The following is a 13,227-nucleotide window of genomic DNA, read 5'->3' as shown; positions in this document are numbered from 1 at the left end:
CAACATGTTTGCCCTGGAGTGGGGGGCAGGAAATGTGAGGTTTCTGCTCGAAAGTGGATGTTGATCCTCTCTTGGTTGGTGGAGCAGTGGGTGAGATATGAGGGGAGGAAACAATCGTGGGGGAAGTCTTCCAAGGCTTCTTCGGAGGGTTACACACCCCCGTCGACTCTGTTGGTAGCTAATCCATCATCTTCCTTTCTCCCTCCACATAAGCTCCCTGTCTCACGCTTTTCCCTTCAGGGGAAATGTCTCCTTTCACTTCTTCGCTTAATTCATTAAGCGTAGAGGAGGGGGGTAGGCATGCTGACCCGCAGATGTATTCGGAAACTGCTCACTCCGGAGGCGATCCTTTTCCATTGGGGCGAACAGGAGTTCTCCCTACTAACCTGACTTTTGTTCCCTCAGGTATGTCTGACTCCATGGTCAGGGATCTGCAGCAGGCATGGGTGAAGCTGGGTTTGCAGGCACTCCCTTGCTCCAGGGGCTGATGGATCATTTTTCATCAGCCCCTGTGACTCATGGGGTAGAGTCGAGGATTATGACTACCATTTCAATGCCTGTGTTATGCAGCACCGGCCCCCTTGGTATACACCCAGAACATAACCTCAGTTACACCCGCTGCGATAGTATTGTCGGTGCTGCATACTTCAAAGGTAGTCTCTTCTATCTCCCCCTCCAGGCTATGCAGATTTCCCTCCCCCAGCTGGGTATGATCATGTAAAATATCACCTCTTGATCTTTTGCCTGTCTCCGTCCCCACGCCTGCTGCCCCTGTTCCTGACCGTGCGAGAGTTGCTCTGGAGCCTGCTGCTTTGGCAGCCGCTTCAGTGGCGCCCTGGATTGGGGATGTTACTGCAGTTCTGAGGAAGCTGACAAAGAAGAAGTGAAATGTGTGTCGTCTTCCTCCTTGTATTCATCTTTGTTGTTGTCATCTGCCGCCTCCTCCACTTCTTCTTCTGAGGCTCCTCCGCCGAAGAAGAAGTAGTAGTCTGTCTCCTCCCCCTCCCCCCAAAGAAGTCTCGTTCTAGCACTTCTAAGGATTCTGTCTCTCCATGCTGGTGAGACTGGTGGGCCTTCTGCTGGTCCTCCCATTCTTTCGAGAACAAAACTGTCTCGCCTCCCTCAGGAGCGCGCAGTGTGGAGACCGCAGGTGTACTCGCTACCATGAGTACATCTGCTCCTAGTTCTGGAGGTTCTGCCTCTAGAACTGAGACTGTCTCTGGTGCTCGTTTCCCCGAGTGTACGCTCACCTATCGATGAGCATGCAGCTAGGGTTGACGACGCTGTGTTCACTCACCATCACAACTCAGGCATGGTGCAGAGGGAAGGTGAACATCTCTCAGGTTACTTTGGTCTTGCCAGTGACTGCTCGCATAGCAATCATTCAGCTCCCAGGGGTGACGTGATGGTCCCACGGGACCGTGCACTATGCGAGATCAGTAGGAGGTCCCCTGTCCAGTCTTTTGGAGGAGCTACAGCTTCTTCTGAGGCTGTGACACATCTTGAGGACGGAGCCCCCTATCATCATGCTGGTGGATGCCATTCTTCGCCCAATCGTCAGTAATGCAACCAGGCCTCGAGTAGTGATTCCCCTAATGTGAGAGAGCATTGCTATCGTCCTTTGAGGAGTGCTTCTCCTCAGGGAGAACACCCCTCTAGACCTGTGAACCTATCAACACCGCAGGTTGGTGATTGCTCACAACCCATTCCGTCTGTTGGTTCAGCCAACAGACCGAGCGGGAGTGTCAGATCTTCCTCACCTGTTCCTTCAACCTCCTCAGGATACACTGGCAGGAGTGAAGGGACCAGGGGGAACCATCGAGAATGCATTCCTCACGGTTCGGTCGCAAGAGCATATGTGCCTGGCACAATCTTAGGACTTGAGAGGTCTTATGCTCAAGTGGTTCGAGGAGATCCTAGGGGGTCTGTCAAGGTTCTTCCCCTTGAAGGAAGAGGATCAAGGGAGGGACTCGGCCTGGAAGGACTTGACGGTCCTCCTCAGGACGCAGTCACGAAATCCAAAAGTCTTTTGCAGAGGTCATTGCGCAGATTCATCAGCACAATGACCTTGGGGAAGGATTGATGGTTGCTCCCTCTGACTCCCCAGAATGTCTGTGGGGTTACCTTGGTCTTTCTTGTCCTAGGGCATGTTGGACCAAGTGAATAATAATCTTGTCTTAAGACATGAGAGTTTGCTCAGGGCCAACAGGTCGGACAAGTTACTCCCTGCTCCTCTACCTCATTAGCGGCACTTCTACTTGCCCTCGGAGAACCCACTGCAGACTAAGCAGGTTGATCCAGAGTTAGTACGCCTGACTTCTGGCTTGCCTCTGCAGCATCTCCTGTTAGAGAACCATTGGTTCACGCAGCAAGAGGCAATGGCATTGGAGGCTACCACTATGTCAGCCCTCGAGGTTGTCTCCTGGCTGGATCTGTGGTCCCTCACTGTATCCAAAGTTGCAGCTTCTTCAGGATCAGTTGTTCCTGAAGAAGACACGACCTTCAGGAGACTCTTGTCAGTCTGGTGGTAGGGCAATTTCCTACCTAACCCACCAGACTGCCAACCTGTGGGCCAATTTGGTTCTAAGGAGGAGGGACGCTGTCCCAAATTGTATAAAAGGGTCGAAAAGGGTACAAGGAAAGACCCAGCCTTCCTCTTTCGCTTTGAGAGGTGAACAACAGCTCCCCTCCCAGCCTTCCTTCTCTCTCTCGGGAAGGGAGGTAAGTGAAAGAGGAAGAAGGGTAAATGCTAGGGACGGTATTCCCCCTCAGCTGCTGCTGCCATTGGTGGGAGTGGGGGCCTGGTGAGCCATTGGGCAACATGGCAGTGCTATGGAGCCAAGACCTGGGTAGTAGATGTCCTTTGGGAGGGATATCTTCTGCCCTTCGAATAAAGGCCACCCCTCACCGATTGTCTTGTCCATCTCCAAACATACATTCCTGGTTCTGCCAAGGATCTGGCACTCAAGGAGGAAGTGCTAACGATACTGGGCAAAGGAGCTATGGAAATCGTCCGAGATCCTTCACCAGGGTTCTACAGCCTCCTTTTCCTGGTGAGAAGGCTACGGGCGCCTGGAGACTGGTGATAGATCTCTCTCCCTTGAACTGATTTCTTCACCAGACTCGGTTCATGATGGAGATGTGCTCGCCTCCATCAGGGAGAAAGATTTATGTTTTTGGTGGACCTGAAGAATGCGTATTTTCAGATACCCATCCATCAGTCCTCCAGAAAGTACCTTTGCTTTATCCTCGAGGGGACAGTGTTCCAATTCGGGGCGTTATGTTTCGGACTCTCAACTGTCCCACAGGTGTTCCCCCTAGATGCTGACCCCTTGACGTGGGTAGGGGGCTTAGGGACCAGCAGCTGGGGCATGATGCCTGGTGGGGTTGGTTTCTCTCTGGTCCTTGGAGCCCAGCTGCTGATCCAACTAAATTAGTCAGAACTTTTCTTTCTACTAAAAACATTTCATCTTTCTGCCTTCCTCCCTCTTATAAGGTATGGGTTCTATGATGATGACTATTGGCTTGGTTTTGGACATGGTTTAGGCTAAATCTTGGGATTTGAAGGAGGGTGAGGATGGACGGCATGCTACCTCACCCGTAGAACTCTAGTACCTGACGTGATCGAGCGAGGGGAAAGTTTATTGTCAAACCCTATCTTCAGTGCCGGGTCTGATCTCGACGGACATCATGACGCCTTAGCACTGGAGATAGGGTGTATATCCGGTAATTACCCCTAGGACGACCCTAATTAAAGGGATGACCCGTCCTCTAAGTGTGACTCCATGGTGGGTATGGGGAATATCTGGATGAACTATATTTTTCACGTTATATGGCAACCCCCCCTATTTCGGCTGACGACCCTATGCTTTTGTCAAAGGACTTGTGCACGGAACCCAAACTTCAATCAATCATGGTCGGTCCCTATGATCAGGGTAGTACCCCTGGACTGAATGACAGACGGACACAGATGACGACCCAAAGCAATGCGAGTAGATATACCTCCAAGAAATCTCAACAAAAAGCATCTGGCTCCAGTATTGTCACACTGGAACCATATGCCAGGAAGAAAAATAAAAATTATGAAATAGCTCCTGGGGTCTTTGTACCCAATTCCTTTAATAAATACCTTAATTTAAAGCTAGAAGGTGACAATATAGACATCTTTCAAGTGCATAGGGAAATCGTTAAATGTTGTGGAAGACAGCCAAAAATAACACCGCAGAATGGAAACATGCTCCTGGTAGAAAGCACCTCCCCAGAGGAAAGTATCAAGTTGATGGGATTGTCAGACCTTGCGGGAGTTACGGTTGAGTGTACTCCCCACTCCAGCCTGAACTCCAGCAAGGGCTTGATTTATGCCCCTCAATTGATGGCTTTCTCTGAGGAGAGACTTTTAACAGAATTAAAAGATCAGGGTGTAATAAAGGTTGACAGGATGTCAAAGAAGGTTGATAATAACAGAATACCTCAGCCTACCTTAATATTAACTTTTGAAACCTTAAGACTTCCGGAATGTGTCTTTGCAGCCTGGTATAGGTTTAAGGTAAAGCAGTACATCCCGAGACCCAGAAGGTGTTTCCATTGCCAGCATTTTGGACACACCCTACAATCGTGTCGATCCAAATTGCAAGAAAATTCTGCAGTCTGTGTCAACTGTGGAGAAGATGAGCATGGTATGTGCACCAGGGAACCGAAATGTGTTCACTGTGGTGAGGGACATGCCTCGTCATCTCAGCAGTGTGATATATATTTACTTGAAAAGGAAATACAAGCAATTAGAGTGGTTGAAAGAACAACATTTAAGGAAGCACGAGAGAGAGCCAAAGCAAAGACTGTAAGACCCGGTCTAAGTTTTGCTACTGTAGTAGCAAAATTAAAAAGCCAAAAGAAAGAGACAAATAAAAACACCCAAGTTAAGAGCACAAAAGGAAAATCAAATAAAGAATCATTAAAAAGACAGCTAACTGAATCATCTGAGTCAACTGATGATGAGAATATAAAGACAAGGTTCGCTAGAACCAACAAGAAAGACCCTAGTGTGGAATTGAAGAAAATTGAAGTGCCAGTTGAGATACACCCTCCACCATCTGCCTCTTTGGAGGCAAGGCCAGTGGTTGCTGGTCTGGTGCCAGCTTCTGTTGGTGCCAACTCCTCTTTGGAGGACAAACCAGCAGATGCTGGTCCCCCGGTGCCAGTCCTCGCTGGTACTTCTGCCTCATCAGAGGCAGAGCTGGCTACTGCCAGCAGTACAAAGACACTTGAGGTGGTCTCTTTAGAGAACACCTCTGCTCTCTCCATCTCGATAGAGATGGAGAGCGAAGAAACTAAAAAACCCTTCAGTATCAAAAACACTGAAGGAAAAGATGTTGGCTCTACGAAGGCAATAACTCCTCCCAAGAAGCCAACAAAACCTTCCATCAAAATGCCTCCCCCTAGTAGAAAAAAGAACTCTCCCAGTCTTGTAAAAAGGAACCACAATGTTGGTCCTAAAACGTGAATAAATTCACTTCCATTATTCAGTGGAACTGTCAGGGACTGCGAGCGAAGTATGAGGAAGTGAAGCTTTTAATCTATGAGCACTCTCCTGTAGGGATATGTTTGCAGGAGACCATGCTAGGTGAATATACCCCTTGTCCTAGGAATATGTTCACTATAGAACTAAATTTGATTTAGAGGTGGGAAATCATGGTGGATCCCTCATCTACATCCGTCGAGATGCTCCACACTACAAAGTAAAACTAAATACTCCACTTCAAGCTGTGGCTGTACGAATTAATTTAAGGAGGCAATATACTATATGTTCCCTTTACATTCCACCCAATAGCCATGTCTCCCAAGAGAACTTAATACACTTGATGCAGCAACTACCAGAGCCATTCCTTCTACTTGGTGACTTCAACAGTAGACATCCATTGTGGGGAGATGTAACATCAAACCAAAAAGGGAATATGATAGCATCATTTAATAGAAAATGAAGATATAGGTCTTCTTAATACTGGAGAACCTACCCATTACCACATTCAGACAGGCACCGTCTCCTGCATCGACCTTTCAATATGTAGCTCCAACTGCAGTGTTGATTTTAGTTGGAGAACAAGTGATGACTGGCATACCAGTGACCATTCTCCAATTGTGATCGACACCAATGATGGTCCACCTATCCCGAGATCGCCACGATGGTGCTTAGAGAAAGCAAATTGGAGAAAATTCAAAGACTTGAGTGAGTTGGAGGGGGATGCAAAAGATCTCCCAAGTGTAGATGATGCCATTGATCTACTCAATGGAACATTGCATACTGCAGGTCTACACTCAATTCCTCGAACTAAGGGACTATTCAGGAGACGGCCAGTACCGTGGTGGTCAGAAGACCTAAGGCTGTTACACCGAGCTACAAGGTCATCATTGACCAGGTGCCGTAGACATCGCAACTTGGACAATGTCATAATTTACAAACAGTGTACGGCACGATTCGAAAAGCTATGAAAGCTGCCAGAAGACAAGCATGGGCCGAATATGTATCCTCTATTAACAGCAGAACACCAGTCTGTAGCATTTGGAAGAAAATAAGAAAAATTCAGGGTAAATTTACACCCAATCCTCCTCCAGTACTAAAAGTGAATAATACTCATGTCACTGATGCCACAGAAGTTAGTAATACATTTTCAGAACACTTCGCTCGAGTCTCTGAGAAATCAGATAGTTCCCCAGGACATAATTTCAGAATGATGGAAGAACAACAGGTACTTGACTTTTCAGCAAAGAAAGCTGAATCATATAATATGCCTTTTTCTGAAAGGGAGTTTGACTCTGCTTTATCTAGGAGCAAGAACACTGCCCCTGGTCCAGATGAGATTCCTTATGAAATGTTTAAACACATTTCGAAGAACACAAAACTTTTTATAATAAGTATTATCAATAGAATATGGGATGAAAGCAGCTACCCTACCATATGGGAATTAGCCACCATGTTACCGTTCCTTAAGCCTGGAAAAGATCCCCTGTGTGCAGCAAGTTACCACCCCATTGCTTTAACTTGCTGCTTGTGTAAATTGATGGAAAAAATGGTAAATGTAAGACAATATTCTAACACCTTCTCAGTGTGGTTTTCAAAAAATGCACTCTACCCTGGACATCTTACTGCAACTTGAAACCTCTGTCTGTGAAGCCTTTGCCTCCAAGCAACATCATGTGACAGTGTTTTTTGATATAGAAAAGGCATATGACACTGCTTGGAGACATGGGATTCTGAAGACTATACATAATAGTGGTCTACGAGGTAAATTACCTTTATTTGTGAAATCCTTTTTACATCGTAGGTATTTTAAAGTTAAAAGTTGGCAGTACTTTATCAGAGAAAAGGTGCCAAGAAGAAGGTGTTCCCCAGGGCAGTGTTCTCAGTGTAACACTTTTTGCTCTGGCCATAAACAGTGTTGCAGCTGTCATTCCAAGAGAGGTTTTAAAGACACTGTTTGTGGATGATTTGTCGATATCCTTTGCTGCCACCCGGATGACTGTAGCAGAAAGAAAGCTACAATTAACAATAAATAAAATAGTAAGTTGGGCTGAGAAACAGGGTTTTAAAATCTCTGTAAGCAAGACTACTGCTGTCCACTTCTGTCGGATCAGGGGAGTGCATCCTGATCCAGACCTCTATTTGTATGGCCGTAGAATCCCATGTGTAGAACAAGCACACTTCTTAGGCCTAGTTTTTGACAGTAGATTGACTTGGGTCCCCCATATCAAACATATAAAAGCAAAGAGCCTAGAAGCTCTACACATCTTGAAGGTGCTTTCTCACACCAGTTGGGGAGCTGATAGAAATCTTTTACTAAGGCTTCATAAATCTTTAATCTTGTCAAAGCTGTCATACGGTTGTGAAATATATTCTTCAGCTTCTTCATCTAACTTAAAACTTTTAGATTCAGTACATCATTCAGCTATTCGTATAGCCACAGGAGCTTTCCGTTCGTCACCAATATCTAGTTTGCTAGTTGATGCAGGAGAGATGCCTCTTGAACTCTATCGCCAGTCATCATTACTTCGGTACTGGTTTAGAGCGCAAAGACTCCCCAAATCTCAGGCATTTGCTGTGGCAAATAGAAATATTTTTAATGGTTTTTATGAAAGTCATCCAAGGTATGCCATTCCTTTTAGCTATAGAATAAAACAAATTTTAGAGGATACAAATATTAACAAATATCCCATTATTCCCTTTGTGTATCCCAGTACTCCTGTCTGGAGGTTACCAGATGTGAAATTCTGCAGGTACTTCAATGGAGCAAAGAGAAATAAATCTGATGAGGAAATAAGGGCAATATTTTTAGAGCATGTATCAGAGCATATAGATACATGTTTTATATTTACTGATGGCTCCAAGTCCAATGCCGGCGTTGGATATGGAGTTTTTAGCCAATCTTTTAACCGAAGAGGTGCACTTCCTTCTATTGTCTCAAACTTTACAGCTGAATTGTATGGCATCCTAGTAGCACTGGAACATATTGTAACACTCCCAGTGTGTAGCTACACAATATTTTGTGACTCCAAAAGTGCCTTACAGTCCCTGGAAGTCTTAATACTGATCTACCCTTGGTGTTGAAGATCTTGCAGTGGATCTTCTTGCACCAAAATAGAGGCAGCATTGTTTCATTTTGTTGGGTTCCTGCCCATGTGAACGTATCGGGAAACGAAGAGGCAGACAAGCTAGCCAAATCAGCAGCGCAAACTTTAGTACCGAGAAAATGCCCTGTTCCATATCGTGATACATTCTTTGATATATGGAAATCTGTCCAGTATTTATGGGCACTTCAGTGGGACAGAGTAGGCCCCAACAAAATGAAAGAAATTACTAGACAGACACACCCTTGGAAATATGACCTAATACCAAGGAAGTGGGAGGTTGTATTGTGTAGATTGCGTATTGGCCATACGCGTTTAACTCACGGCTATCTGATGGATGGGGAGAATGAGCCATTCTGTGATGCTTGCTTAGTTCCACTGACTGTTAGGCATTTGCTGGTTGAGTGTCCCAGTCTAGTGGAACTTAGGAATCGTTTTTTAGCTTATAGTAGTGAAGCAGGTGGTAACTATAGCATGCCAAAACTGTTGGGAGAAAGCATGTGTGTTAATAACGTTATCTCTTTTATCAAAGAAGCTGGTCTTCTCAAATATATCTGACAGCTGTGCTGTCTTAGTATATACATTTTTTTTTCTTTTTAATAGTTTTACTGTTATGTGATTAATCACAATTCTTTTTATCGGAATATTATTTATATTTTTATCAGAAATTTAATTTATTTTTTTAAATAAAATTTATATATCTCTCATAAAGATAAAGTTATTTTGAATGTTGTATAATATATTATAAAAGTTAAAAGATCACATTTAGTATTCGGCGTCGGTGACCCTGGTAGTTGTGACGCCAGATAACTCACAATCAATCAATCAATCAATCCCACAGGTGTTCATGCGAGTGTTCACTCTGGTCTTGGCTTGGACCCACTCGGTCGGGATATGTCTTTTGACATATCTCGATGACTGCTTAGTCCTGGCGAGCTCTCTCTCGCAGTTGCTACAGGACAGGGATCGTCTCCTCGACTTTTGTCGTCGCAATCTGGGGATTGTGATAAATTTCAAGAAGTCAGATCTTGTTCCCAAGCAGAGGATAAAGTACCTGGGCAGGCTGATCAACACTGTAGCTGCACGAGTCTTCCCCACAAACTAAAGGATCAACAAGTTCAGGAAGGCAGCTCAACTGTTCCTGTCTTGACAGGAACAGCCAGCTTGGCTTTGACAGGTCGTGATCGGTCACCTGTCGTCTCTAGAGAAGTTAGTTCTTCATGGGCGTCTTCACCTGCGGTCTCTGCAATGGAGACTAAAGGAGTGTTGGTCACAGGCTCGAGATTCTCAATCCTTTCTTATCCCTTTCACGAAGTGAAAGGATTTAGCCTGGTGGCTAAATGACAGGAACCTCTTAATAGGGGTGGAGTTGCACACTCCCCCTCCGGACATGCTTCTGTTCTCAGATGCATCGAACGAGGGTTGTGATGCACACCTGGAGAAGTGGCTGACTGCAGGTGTGTAGGATCAACACGACAAGCACCTACACATCAGTGTCCTGGAACTCCAAGAGTTTCGGGATCGAGTGATGTAACGCTCCGTGGTGTTGATGAGCGACAACACCACAGTAGGGGCATATGTCAACAAACACGAGTGGGCTACGGCTCACTTGGTAGGTAGAGCTGTCAGCCAGATACATTCCAGGGAAGACAAATGTAGTGGCAGACAAGCTCAGCCCCCAGAATCGTGTGACTGGGACAGAATGGTCTCTTCACCCAGATGTGGCAGAAAGGCTGTTTGACCTGTGGGGGTGTCCAGTAGTGGAACTGTTTGCCACCTGACACAACAGAAAACTTCTGGTTTTCTTCTCCATCGTGCTGGACCCATGGGCAGCTGCAGAGGATGCGTTCTGACATTCGGGGGACAACCTCGAAATTTACACCTTTCCCCTGTTCTGTCTGATTCACAAGGTGATTAGCAGAGTGCTGGTCACCAGCAATCTTCGGATGATCCTAGGGGCTCCCAAATGGCCTCATGCCATTTGGTATCCCAATCTGTTGGCTCTTCTTTCCGAGGCACCACGAGAGATTCCTCTGTGGCACAACCTTCTGTGTCAACAGCACATAGAACGGTACCACTTGTCAGTACAGTCTCTATGTCTTCATGGCTGGCAGTTATCCACCATCTCTTGCAAGCGAGAGGATTTTTCTCACTAAGCAGCAACAGAGATGGCAGTATACCTTAGACAGTCCTCTGCAGCAGCGTACCAGGGATTTCCTAGTCTTTCTTCGTTGAGAGAAGCTCCTCTCTGTCTCTGCATTTAATGGATATAGGTCTGCCTTGGCCTTGGTCCTGAAGCTGTGAGGAGTGGATATCTCCTCTTCTATGGAGATTTCCCTCCTTATGAGGAGCTTCAAGAGTTCTTGCCCACCCAGGGAACTCAGACCTCCTGAGTGGGATGTGACTCTCGTCTTAAGGAGCTTGACTTGTGAACCCTACAAGCCTCTCCGAGAGTCATCAGATAGGGATCTGACCCTCAAGGCCACCTTTCTGCTGGCCCTGGCATCGGCGAAGAGAGTAGGTGAACTTCACGGTCTCTTTTATGGTGTGAAACACTCGAGGGGATGGTGATCGATTATGCTCAATTTCACCCCGGATTTCATAACAAGGACCCAGAATCCTTCAGTCCCTGACGATAGATTCGAGTCCTTTACGACCCCCTCCATAGAGGACTTCAGTGGCAGTGATGCAGACGAGATGCTACTTTGTCCTGTCAGAGTGCTACAGTGCTATCTGAAGAGAACTTGTCATCCCCGGCCTGAGTGTCGACGCCTCTTCGTTAGTACCGGGGTGACCAAGAAAGAGATGTCCAAGAAAACTATCTCTTTCTGGCTTTGTGAGGTGATCAGGAAAGTGTACACCTCCGAAGGGAGGTTCGACATTGTTACCTTTTGTCTTAGAGCCCATGAGGTCAGAGGTATTGGTCCTACCCTTGTATTCTGCAAGAACCTGTGGGTTTCACAGGTATTGAAGGCAGGGGTGTGGTCCAACCAGAGCACTTTCACCTCCTTCTACCTTCGGGATATTGCCCAAAGGTCCTTGGATACCTTTTCCTTGGGACCCGTGGTGGGTGCTCAACATGTTGTGTAGCTTACCCAGCTCCTCTAACTGGACAGGGTTGTATCTCGCCTTTGTGTAACAGTTGGTCGCGAAGGCTTGCAGACTGACCAAGGCCTCATGGGCAGCCACCTTTTCCACCTCATTGACACCTTCGACCAACTGCCTGATGGAGGACGACACAGCATGAACAGAAGCAGCAGAAATCAACCCCATACAAAAAGGATCCCTGACACAGCAGCAAGGTGGAAACCCAGAATGGTGTTTCTACCATAGGATATTCAGCAAATACACCAAACAGTGTGAAAAACCATGCTCATACAACCAGTCAAAAAACGGGTAGGCACCCACCCCATCAGCAGCCATGGCCGCGCTTTTTCAGAGGCCACAACCCGTAGGTTTCAAAGTTCACGACGAGATCTTTGGCAGGAGGATGTTAGTAGACACCGGAGTTATGCAGTCGGTGTTCCCACCTTCGGAGGAGGATTGCAGCCGCGCCCCCGACGACATCACTGCCCTGATGGCTGCGAACGGGACCCCCATCCACTCCTTCAGCATGAGCTCTCGCAGGATATCCATCCTGGGTTGGACCTATGTGTGGCCTTTTATTATCGCCGACATCAAGGCCCCCCTCCTCGGAGCAGTCTTCCTGGCACGACATGGGCTCCTGGTTGATGTGGGCCGTAAAAGCCTCCTCAATACAGGGACCTGCCGGTCTTTTCCCCTCACTGCAGGACCAAGTATTCCTACCATCTGCTCTATAGCACCCCACAAATACAGCACCCTGCTTCAGGAGTTCCCCGAAATATTCAGCCTGAACTTCGTCAGGTGGCCAAAACCCCGGCCAAGTATGGCATCTACCATCACTTCACGACCACGGGCCTGCCCACACATGCAAATTCCACAGGCTACCACCGAACCATCTCCAAGAACCCAAAAGGGCCTTCACAGAGATGGAGCAGATGGACATCTGCAGGAAGCCCTCCAGCCCATGGGTATCAACCCTCCACATGGTCAAGAAAGCCGACAGGACCTGGAGACCTTGTGGGGACTACCGTTGCCTGAATTTAGTAATGACTCCAGATCATTACCCCCTGCCAAACATGCAGGACCTGATGGAGGCCCTTCATGGGGCAACATTATTTTTAAAAACAGACCTTCCCAAGTCATATTTTCAGGTATCGGTCAACCCCGAAGACGTCCCTAAGACAGCCATCATCACGCTGTTCGGGTCCTACATCTTCGCCTACTTCACCATACTAGGAGACCTGCCCTTCTGCGTTTGCTATGTGGATGACATCCTCATTTTTTCCAGGTCACCGCAAGAATATCTGAGACATATCTGAGCCGTTTTGCAGCACCTTCAGGAAAATGGATTACTTGTCCGTTTCGACAAGTGTACTTTTGGCTCCAAGAAGATGGACTTCCTGGGGCTCGAGATCTCTGCAGAAGGCAGAGATCTCGAGCTACCTTTGATATCCCATGATATCAAAGGTAGCCGCCATAGAGAAATTCCCAACGCCAACCATGATCAAGGCACTGCAGGAGTTC

Source organism: Macrobrachium nipponense, chromosome 6 (genome assembly GCF_015104395.2).
Source record: "Macrobrachium nipponense isolate FS-2020 chromosome 6, ASM1510439v2, whole genome shotgun sequence".
Taxonomy (NCBI): Eukaryota; Metazoa; Arthropoda; class Malacostraca; order Decapoda; family Palaemonidae; genus Macrobrachium; species Macrobrachium nipponense.
Note: the sequence above shows the minus strand (reverse complement) of the source record.